General features: G+C 40.0%; 1 long non-coding RNA gene across 1 annotated transcript in view; it reads right to left on the bottom strand.

Annotated features, from left to right (window-relative positions):
* The window catches only part of LOC133991596 (uncharacterized), a 227,111-nt gene that overhangs the window by 76,469 nt on the left and 138,268 nt on the right, over positions 1 to 12,374 (bottom strand). The gene's annotated exons all lie outside the window — the stretch shown is intronic.

The following is a 12,374-nucleotide window of genomic DNA, read 5'->3' as shown; positions in this document are numbered from 1 at the left end:
GTTGAGTCTCAGTTAGTCTAAGAGTGATGCCAAGCAAAACCCTCCAGCCTCCGTCAAAAGTAGCTCTGATTTCTTTTCTAAATGAAAGCTCAACATTTGAAAAATAAAATAAAAAAATGTTCTGCATCTCTCAGAAAACTTTTAAAAGCCTTATTTTCCTCCTTAGTTTTCTTTGGGTAAATTCTGTGTAAAAGAGAATATCAATAAGATTTTTGTCTTTCTCATTCCTGCTTTATGAAAAGTAAACAAACCTTCAAATTATAGCAAGCCTTTAATTAAGGAGGCGATCAAACGATTAAAAGCTCGTTAATTACAGACCTCACAACCATCTCCGCCAACATGAATATTGAGGTCCTAATTAATATTTGTGGAGCTGTTTTGTTCTTGGAAGACATTGGCGTTAATTAGGCAAAAACAAGTAAAATTAACATTTTACTAATGAAAAAAACACACCTTCATGTTCTTATTTCTTTCTGTCTGAACGCACTCTGATACAAATTTGGCATCTCAAAGCTTTCTGAAGCATGTTGATAATGAGTTTTATCAGACAGAAGCAATAAAGTTTTTCTGTCACAGTGCACAACTGCTCAAGGTATTTCTTGATTGTCTTTTTTGAACAGAGAAATGTTTACTGAGGTGTGAAAAGTCACAATTTACTTTTGAGTCTTTCCTTTGCCACCTGTCGACTTGGGAGAACTTAAACCCTGATTCAACTTCAGATTTTACACACGAGTCAACGAAAAATGTCTATTCTTTCCTCTTAAAACACACTTAACTCATGAAGTGGATCTTTGAAGCATAACCTTCATAATCATCATCATCATCTCCAGTATCATCATCACCTCGGTCATCAGTCATCCCCCTCCTCCTCCTCATTAGTCTCATACACACACACACACACACACACACACACACACACACACACACACACACACACACACACACACACACACACACACACACACACACACACACACACCACTTAACTAGCCTCCAGCCCGGCCCACCAGCTTTTGCAACAAGGTTCTCCTTTTAACTGTCCCTTTCAGTGTGGGACAATCGGACACCTCCCATCGCCTCCTTTCAGGCTGCAGCCCCAGCCTCGCCTCCTCTCCTCCCCATTCTGCTCCCTGTGTCACTTTGTGTCCGCTTCGCCCCCTCGCAATGGGTGCACATGACCAGAAAATGAAGCAGGGGTCTCTGCAAGCACAGAATGAAAGCGAGTAGGTTTGTGTATTTGAGAGAAGGGGAGAGACAGGAGCGGAGGGAAGGAGAGAGATTAACATGTAAGGTTTACGCTGGTGTGAGGGGGTGAGGTCTGGTGTGTGTGTGTGTGTGTGTTTGTGTCCATCTCAATCTTACTTACACATGATCATTTGATTCATTACCAATTAGTCATGACATCAAAAACTTGCCATCACACACCCTTTTTTTCATGCCCACACATAAAACACACACACACACACACACACACACACACACACACACACACACACACACACACACACACACACACACACACACACACACACACACAGGGCTGTGAGCCTGCATATCCACTCAAACACATGTATGTGCGACTGAAGCACGAGCACACATGAAAATGCACACACTCATCTCCATTTAGAGGAGTACTTCGGGCTGCAGGGTGTAATGCCTGGTTAGTGTTAGAGAGATTATCACATCATTAACTGCTAATGAAAAACCAATTCAGACAGCACTCCTCCTGTGCTCTGCGCTCGCTCTGTCTCGCTCAGTTGGAGAGTTTCTGGGTAACAAGGGCAATAAAACATAAGCCTTCCATGTTTCTTGGTTGTTTTAGTTTTTGCTCTGGAGAAGAGAAGAGAAGAGAAGAGAAGAGAAGAGAAGAGAAGAGAAGAGAAGAGAAGAGAAGAGAAGAGAAGAGAAGAGAAGAGAAGAGAAGAGAAGAGAAGAGAAGAGAAGAGAAGAGAAGAGAAGAGAAAAGAAAAGAAAAGAAAAGAAAAGAAAAGAAAAGAAGAGAGAAGAGAAGAGAAGAGAAGAGAAGAGAAGAGAAGAGAAGAGAAGAGAAGAGAAGAAAAGAGAAGAGAAGTCCCAAAAATAAAAAAAAATAGAATAAAAAACTGTGGGTGCTCTGTTGAGGGAAAAGCTTGAATCTGCTGTGAGATGATTTTCCTCATCTTAATATTCATATACTGTAAATTGCATGTTGCAATCTTGATCTTTGCACAAAATATCTATTGCATGTCTCCGTTGCTCCTCCTTATTTGAACATCATAAACCTGTAACAGTTGAATAAAAAACTACTTTGTGAAAATTGTCACGCTCATTTTTTGTTGGGACTGTGTCAATGATTCAGCTTTTGGGAGGTTGTAGTTTGTGATTGTGTTAACCATGATGCATAAGTGGGGATGACATTATATGATTTGTATTTGGTATATCTGTGTAATAAAAGCTTATGTCTATTAAACAAATAATTATTTTTAATGTTTTTTTCTTGCAAACAACTAGAATCAGTATTAGAGTAGTTGACCTGGTGTTTGAGCAGTTTCAAAGGTCAACATTCAATTACCAGCAGACCCTGAGGAGCAGAAACAGCAGCAATGACACATGAACTCAAATTATTCATCGTCATCGTTTGACAAAGCCGAAACCAGACCTTCTTTTCTGGGCTTGAAAGGACGGATCGTTGATTTAATGAATTGTCTGCATATTTTAATTCTTCGAGAGAAAGTTTATGGCATGAGAGTGAAAGAGACAGAGAGAGTGAGGAAACAACTTCATCAAAAACATCATCCGTCCTGTGACTCTTTGCCTTGTGACATCGGTTTGCTCCTGTGTACAGCAGCTTTATATTTATGTGTCTGCTCTGCGCACTTTTTTGTACGTGTTTGAAGGCACATGTGGCATGTGTATGTGTGTTTTGACTGCATGCAGAAATAATAAAAACCACACCAGCACAGGCCACATTTTTCAAGTTTGTTTGACGCATTTAAAATGCTAATAACCAGTTTATTATGTGCTACATCAAATGCAAATGCTCTGTTTTACTGCCCTGAAGTTGGGCCGACGTTAGCATTTGCATATCTTATGTCTGTCTCCTTTGCATGCATGGAGGAATGGGATAACGGGCAGACTCCCAATAAATAACATTAACAGGCGCATTAGATAAACAAGCTCCAATAATGCTGCTATTAGGGAATGCAGAGCCATAGCCCGTAGGTGTTTGACACAGCAGCATATGGTGCGCAAATTCCCCCAAATCAACCTAACGCCAGCGTTATCTGGAAATGTCAGGGAGAGCAGACGGATTGAAAAAACATTGCTTTAACAGCAGACGCTTTACGAGGTTGAGAAAATGCTGCAGAGGAATTTGCCTCTTTAAGACCAACTGGCGGCTGGTGCTTCGTGTGTATTTGTGTAAATGTAAGTGTGAGTGTGAGTGTGTGTGTCTGTGTGTGTGTGTGTGTGTGCGTGTGTGTGTGCGTGTGTGTGTGTGTGTGTGTGTGTGTGTGATTGAGAGAGACAGCAGTTAAGACCATAGTTCATACTTTAATTGTAAATGTGCAAGTTTGTCTGGTTTAATGTTTGGTTCTCTTTAAAGTCTTAATCACCCTCAGACTCCATTCAGAAACCCACTAAGATGTGAAGTAAACATTTAATAAAGAAAGACATATATTCCCGTTAAGGCATCTCTGACTGTCATGGCAGCAATATATTATGAATATAAGATGGGACATGCTGACACTTTAAGGTGTTCAGTTTTGTCACTTATTTGTTTTACTGCAACTGTAAGATGTGACATGCTGACAGGTGTTTTCTCATGTGACTTACACACTCATGGAGACCTTGGCTTTATATCACTATTATAACATGCTCAGGTATTAGAAACATTATACTACACTAGACACTTGAGCATTCAATTTAAAGATCCCCTTCAGACATGTTTTAAAACTGATAAAAATACTCTTCTTTGAATAATCATATGTCTCTGATGTGTTTTTTCCACAGAAAACTTTGACACAAGATGTTTCTTCCTTCATTGTAAAGTCCATTCTCAGTGTTTGTGCACTGGAGACTTCAAGTTTCCAAATCACACTCATGTCATTTGCATCGTGGACCATAACTGGCTTCCAAATTAGTTGTGATGTCACAAATCCTGCCCCTTTAAACCTTAGTGCCCATTCAAGCCCTTGCCAAACGAGTTCACACAATACTGATTAAGCCTATCCCCGCCAGATAAATCCCTCTGTATTTAACAGTATACAAAGTTTTTAAATCTCATGTCGGGTTCAACATTCCCACATAAGCCATTTGGCCTTTAATCGCACAGTTCTTCTAGACTTTCCAGATGTTACTGTACTGAATGGATCCAATACTGATAATGAAACAAAACCTTTTGCAAAGGGTGTGTGATGTTTGAAACAATTTATCCACCGTTTTACAGCCACAACAGTAGGTTATGGCCATAGGTGTATTGGTCATCGGGCATACACGGGCAAATTCTAGTGGACAATCAGAAAATACCTGTCATTCAGGGTGTGCAAGAGAGTGTGTTGCATGCTTGTGTCAGGTGATCACAGCCGAGTACCTTCCTTTACTCTCAAAAGTCCACGCTGTAACGAGTTCAGTGAATCACCTGAGTATTGAAATAGAAGAAAATACAGAAAATAGTAATTAATAAATAATAATAATAAATACTAGAATTAGCTTAGCATGAGGTGATGAGTTTTAATTAACAGTAAAAGCATTTTTTCACTCTGTCCACATCAACCTCCATAAATGTCACATTGGTTTAGTGTCTGACCATTAAGGTTTTTCTTTGGCCTTCCACCTTGAATAAAAGCATACAATTGGATCAATCTGCCATATAAGAGTAACATTCCAAATCCATGACCAAGCTTTTGCACACACACACACACACACTGTTTTAAACCATTTCGAAAGTTTGCAACAGCTTGACTGACACATCAGGCTTATTTCCTGTCTTCTAAAGCACTGTCTAATTGCATGAATATGTAATTATAAATGTGTTCAGATAGTCTCTCTTTAACCCAACATTCTCCCTTCAGACTACCTCTTCTCTCCTCTTTGTCAAAAGGCCACTTGTGATGATGCTGACATGCCAGCGTTCACTTGTTCTTTCATTTGTACTCACTGTAAAATCGGTCACTCCAGATGAGTGTCACCTACATACCACAAACAAATGCTGAAGTGTAGATGCTAATGCTCTCTTTTTGTGATTCTCTTCTTCGTCCTTCCAGCCTGCCCATAATCTCTCCTCCCTCTCTCCTCCTCTCGCTCTGCTTCTCTCCCTGCTCCTAATCCGCTCCACAGCCGTGAAAACTCTCCATGAGAGAGAGATGACCCGTTCTAATGGGTCTAGGCCACCACCCACACACACAGCCCCGGAGGGTCCAGCCAAAGACACAGATGCACACACACACGCACACACACACACACACACACACACACACACACACACACACACACACACACACACACACACACACAAATGCACGCACACACACACACACACACACATGCACACAGAGTTGTGTTTCCATCACTTCAGAGGACATTACATTGACTTACATTCATTTCCTAGAGACTCACCCTAACCTTCATATAACTACTACTCGCCTAACTCTGACCCTAACCTTATCCTAACCCTAAACTAACCTCAACAAAACTCTAAATGTATCTTAATTTTAAACCAAGTCCCTAACATGTATAATTTACATTAAGGGGACTTTTTTGTCCCCTTAATGTAGGGGACTCCTCTAAATGGAGATGAGTGTGTGCATTTTCATGTGTGCTCGTGCTTCAGTCGCACATACATGTGTTTGAGTGGATATGCAGGCTCACAGCCCTGTGTGTGTGTGTGTGTGTGTGTGTGTGTGTGTAAGTCCATGTAAGGGAGGCGAGTCCCTGCAACATAACTGTTTAAACAGGTTTATGTCCCCACAACATGAGGAATACCTGGACCACACACACACACACACACACACACACACACACACACACACACACACACACACACACACACACACACACACACACACACACACACACACACACACACACACACAGACCTCGCTAAGCTTGCTTAGTCTAGATCACCCGAATAAGACGTGCCAAGCTGTGAAGACACTACACGATTTAAACCCCCATTATAACTCTTAACAACTGATTTTCAAGATTATCGGGAATCTGCTGGTCTGTGATGAATTAGGTGGGTCACCACAGTCAGTCAAAACACTTCTGATAATTAATTCATGTTAAAAAAAAACTCTGGTTGCAGTTTCAAAATGTGAGAATATGCTGCTTTTCTGTTATATTTTGTTCTAAATGCACAATTTTTGGGGTTTAGGAGAGTTCAAGAGAGCAAGCAATCTGAAGAATACAGCCGGGGCTTTGGGAGCATGTGATGGACATTTTTTTAAATTATTTTTTGACATTTTACAAATGGAAAATTATGGGCAGGCTCAGGGAAATAGCATATTTAAGTCAAAGTTATGAAGAGTGAGGCACACCACATTATACATATATCTGCTATGTAAAGACAAAATAAAAAAACAGTGATTTAATACCTTTTGTGTTTTAGACAAAAAAGGTACAGCCCTTGTATAATCTTGTGCATTTTGTCTGAGACTATAAGGAACAGTTATGATTACATTATTTGAAACATTTGTGTATAAAAACAACTCACCCAAATTTCTGGAAATGAATACAGTTAACTGTCCCACATGTATGAGTCACACTGAGCAAACAAGGTCGAGCCAGGTCCACTGAGCAAATGTACTTGTTATTTCCAAAAGGAGAGGAAGACGACTCAGCAGCTGTTTTTTTGAGCTGAGTGTCTGCAGGTGTTCAGCTCTCAGTGGGACCATACAGTCATTTCATTTTCCTGCTGACTCTTGGACTCTTGACTGTTTAAAGGACCATACGGCTGGTTTTATTGAATTTAGATTGCATGTTTTACATCCCTGCTGACCATTTACCTCTAAACTATGAAAGTCTTGACTTGAAATTTACTAGAGGAGCATGATCCATCATAGTTACCTTTATTTTTTGGTCATGGGGTAATGCATCTACAAAACGTTTTTCAGATCTCACTGTTGGTGTGGACAGGACCTTCAACATATGACATTCGAGAGTCAGCTGCTGAACAAAAAGCTTTTTGACTCATTAAATACAAAGTCTCTTTTTCACAATGCTGGTATTTGTCTTGCAGGTTTCATTTATGAGCTTGTGATTATGCATTTTCCAAAAAACTTTGAAGTCAGTTGCTTTAATGTTATCATTCAGCAATCTAATTAAGAATGAGTGTAACAGGACCAAAATAAGCCAGAAGTAGCATAGTGTAGTGGGCACAACGTCCAAATTGCAGGTCACATGATACACCTGTGCCCAGAAACTCTTTTTCACATACACATACACAAAATACAAAACCCAAAAAAGACTAAACAAAATTGAAACACTTTCTGAGGATCTACTGAATACCAAAAGTGGGAAATAAACAAAAAAGAAAGTCATCAAGTGAGGTAGACTGTGTTTTCCTGATTTATTAAAATATTTTAAATGTTTATCTGTGACATAAAAAGTAGCATAATGGAGTAAACTGACTCAGTAATATCAATATCTAGCTGAGGTTAACTAAATATCATATATTGGTTAATATCAGTTGTACCCAACCAAACAGGACTGCACAACATAACCACTGTGTTTATTAAATTGAAGTTAGTGTGTTTAAAATGTTATAATCTTAACTTTAAATGTGCTGTTTGTCTAATTAAAGATTTATATGGGCAACGTGGACCAAACATGGATGATAAAAGTCCTCCAAAAACACACAATTTTTATTTGTTGGACAAATATGCTGGGGACCATCTACCTTGAGATTCCCCTCACACACATCCTGCAACCAACGAATGCTCCATCTCCACCAAGGCTCTTACACACACACACACACACAAACACACACACACACACTTACACACATGCATATATAATACCCCTGCTAGTGAGCGACAGCCCGGCTAACCACATAACCGTGCTGCAGTAGCAGTTCTTCTAGACCAGCTCCTCTGGTTCTGCTTCGACAGATGGCCTGACAGGTCCCTGGACAGGCCTGCAAGGTGGAGGGAGGAGGGGGAGTGTGGGGGAGTTGAAGGGAGACGGGGGAGGTTGTGGGGGGTTGGCACCCTCTTAGGAGGACTGAGGGGGTTGTGGGGTGAGGGAGGGATGGAGGGATGGAGGGAGGAGACATATGTCCACAGCCCTGGCCCCTGCCGACGAACTGTCTCTACTGGCTGCCTGATGGTTGGCTCACTGTCACACACACACACACACACACACACACACACACACACACACACACACACACACACACACACACACACACACACACACACACACACACACACACACACACACACACACACACACACATTAAAACTTGTTTCTGTCACTTAGGAGGACATTACATTGACATTCATTTATTCCCCATTGACTTCATTCCTAACCCCATACCTAATCGCAACGAAAGCCAAAACTTAACCCTAACATTTAATGGTTCACCATGTCAGGACCTGCATTTGTCCCTTAATGTAAGGTGAGTCCTCATTAAGTGATTTATTTGATATTGGACCCCACATTGTGAGTAAAACACACACACACACACAGATACACAAACTTACTCCAGTAAAGCCTGGCAGATCGCTGTTGCACACTCCTCTCCCTCTCCATCTGCACCTAAAAGACCCACGCGCCCCGACAATGAGGTGACCATGTCACTGCCTGAGCCGAAGCAGAAGGATGGAGTGAGCGAGAGAAGCGAGAAGGGGGAGAGGGGTAGGGGGGTGGGGGGAGGATTAGGGAGGGACACATTAACAAGCTATAATCTCAACTGCCTTATCCATAATGCATTGTGTGGGCCAATTTACATGGTGCTGGTCCCTCTGGGAGAAAGGAGATCATCCATCACATTACTTTATTAGCTCCCTCGCACTCTCTCACAGATGCACACATTCACGCACACATTCACGTGCACACACACACAAACGTACACACACACACACACACACACACACACACACACACACACACACACACACACACACACACACACACACACACACACACACACACACACACAGAGTCATTATTTGTCTCTCCCTCTCCCTCTGTTTTGTGGGCCTGTTTTGTCATGGTTGTTGTTTCAAACTGCTGCTGCATCTATAAAACAACTCCAAGCCGAGTTGTGCTGTGCAGACTGTGGCGGGCATTTTTTTAAAAAATTTAAATACAGCAGTAGTTTATTTTAAAAAATGTGACAGCCTCTGGGTTTAGTATGAGTCATGGAACAGTTTGGTGTCCGTGGATTTAGTTAAATGTCATACATCTGAAGCCGAGATTTATTTTCTGAAGCTAAAGTTTCTTTTTTGTTTAAATAACGAAATGCCTCCCACAACTGTATCATTTATCTCCGGCTCTTTTCTTAAATTACTGTTGCATGAAATTAATACTTTTTAAAGGTATAATTGAATAGATTTGTATCAATGTTTTTCTTTAGTAGGCTAGTCTGACTGACTTAAATCAGGACTACTACTGTGATGTATGTATTTAAATATGAGACTTTGATATCAAGACCAAACACTGTTTGCAAAATAAATGCATTTAAAATTTTGTTTACTGTTTTTGATTTAATTTATACCCTTAAATACACCCTAAAACATAATTAAAAATGGAGACAGTATACCGGCAACAAATTTGATATCATACTATCACATGATAATCTGTGATCAAATTCTTATTTAATTTCTTTGAAACTAATTTTATTCAGAAGGATTTTTAATGCCGAGAGCCCAGTTAAATTGAACTGCACTTTAAAAGGACTTCAGTTAACACACATAACACCAGTCAGCTGTATTTTAAATAATTGTTCAAAATCTGTCATTTCGTTTATTGATCCTATTGAAAGAAAAACTGATTGTCTTTCTTTATACATATATCCCATCTTTCAAATCTTTAGCTTATTTATTTTTTAACCATAATTACTTCATCACAGTCAACATTATGGTTTGTGTTGTGGCTTAATGCATTTCTATTATAAAGGAAATTATTTTGGAGTTGTTCAATTGTTTTTTAAATTTGTTTTATTCAACCACTTAAAAGAAACTAAATGCTAGAATAAAGTTTGAGGGAAAATGATTATTTCCCTTTTATTTTAAGTCAGTCTAGATGATAGGCCTCTATAACCTACTACACTTTAAGTTTCCCTATAAAACCAGTTTGCCCAGTTTGTGCGTGTGATGTGCTGTGTGTCAGTGTTTCATGTGCCAGTGAAATTAATTGTTGGCACACACACACACACACACACACACACACACACACACACACACACACACACACACACACACACACACACACATACTGACTGCAGATCCATCAGATTCCGCCGTCATCCCGTGAATAAAAAGAGCTGTAATTGCAATCATATATGGGGCTTCAGCACTGCGCGCCATACCGTACCATTAGTATCACAAATAAGTAATAATTTGCTAATGACAACATTATGTTGAGTCAGTTTAGGGGCAATTAAAGTGAGTGATATTTACATATGCCTAATGAATCACCGAGCATGGCAGTTCGGGCGGCTCTAATGAATATTCATCCAGGCATTTCTCCCCTGCGCGCTGCAGTTTATAAACTGAATTATGGCTGATTTGCCCTTTTAAAAAATGAACATGGGCGCATCTCCCACAAGGAGGCAGCGAACAATAACGTCTGATTATAAAAATGTTTTACTGCTAAACTGCCGGTGAGGAGACGGCGGCAGCGTGGTTACAGACTCACTTGGAGGGGTGCAGAGGAGGGAGAGCCCACCTAAAATCAATCCAATTTTAGTCTCGGCCTGTCCACCTTTTTTAGGCTGACATTAATATTTACAGTGCGCATTCAGAGTGGCCTATACATCATGAGTATCAAACTCAACATGTAATTGATTTGTTTTTTACTTTGTCTTCAGATTATCCCGAGTAGAGGTTATAGTTCAACCTTTACACACATCATGGTTGATTTCCATAAAGAGTGCGAACGACCCGCCGGTTGTCTGACAGCAGCAACAGCTTCCTCACCACCACCACCACCACCGGCGATTCCTCCAGTAATTGCCCCCGGTGTGTGCAGTGTGTGCCGGGTGGGTGCTGACCTCTCAGGTGCGGGATCAACAGGCGGCATCAGTTTGCATTCACGGGGCGGTTAACAAGATGGGCTGCAAGTTTATCATGCAAATAAGCAGCTTTCTAGCAGGTGTCAGCACACACACGCGCGCACGCGCACTCATGCACACGTCTTTAAACAGGACTGCAGTCTTTATCAAATTGACAAATGCAGCCATAGACACACGAGGTTTTAGTACAAATGCAGCTGTAGCTCATAGCCTAATGACCAATAATGTCAAACAAATATCAATTTAACAACCAAAAAGCAATTCAATAAAATTAACCCTTCCTGACTCTTTCAGACTGAACTTTTAAAATCGGACTTAGGTATGTTTCCCCCACCACAGACTATTGCAAAGCCTTTATACCTCATATTGTACATATTATATATATAAGCGATGGTTGGGCTACAGTATAAAACATACTGTATTTTACTGTATCATCATGCACACTGATACCTATATATATATATATATATATATATATATATATATATATATATATATTTATACATGCCACAATCCTTTTAAATTCTGATTTCATGTGTCTGACTCTGACTGTTGGTTATTTATTTTGGACAAATAAAGTACAGAAACAATATATTTAAAAAATGATCACAATCTTAAATTCACAAGCCATGAGTGATATATTTGATTCATTAGATATAGATCTATTTCTATCAAATAGCCTACAAGCAATAACACTGCTAGTTAAAAAAATCAACAAATAAATATTAAGTAATAGGCTTACTTTATTATTTTTATAGCCTATCTGTCCCAAAAAAAACCTCCAGAAACATTCCTCACACGTTTTTAAAGTGCTGAAATGTATCATGACATATGTGTTAAATTTAAGGTTTACTGGATTCTTGAAGAGTTGTAGCTAACTTAAAAACAACTGACCAAACAAACAAACAAACAAACACACACACACACACACACACACACACACACACACACACACACACACACACACACACACACACACACACACACACACACACACACACACAGAGTGTGTTTTCTCCTCATGTTGTTAGTCCTCTCAGTTACTCAGTGCTTCAATTCACTTCCCCCTTCTTTGACTCACACGTATCTGCTGCCATCTTGTGGTTAAATTTTGGAGGCAAACATACATTTCACATTTACTTGGAATACCACTTGTTCT

The sequence above is a fragment of the Scomber scombrus genome, chromosome 12, assembly GCF_963691925.1.
Source record: "Scomber scombrus chromosome 12, fScoSco1.1, whole genome shotgun sequence".
Taxonomy (NCBI): domain Eukaryota; kingdom Metazoa; phylum Chordata; class Actinopteri; order Scombriformes; family Scombridae; genus Scomber; species Scomber scombrus.
The sequence above is the reverse complement of the archived record's forward strand: the minus strand, read 5'-3'. Positions and strand labels throughout refer to the sequence as shown.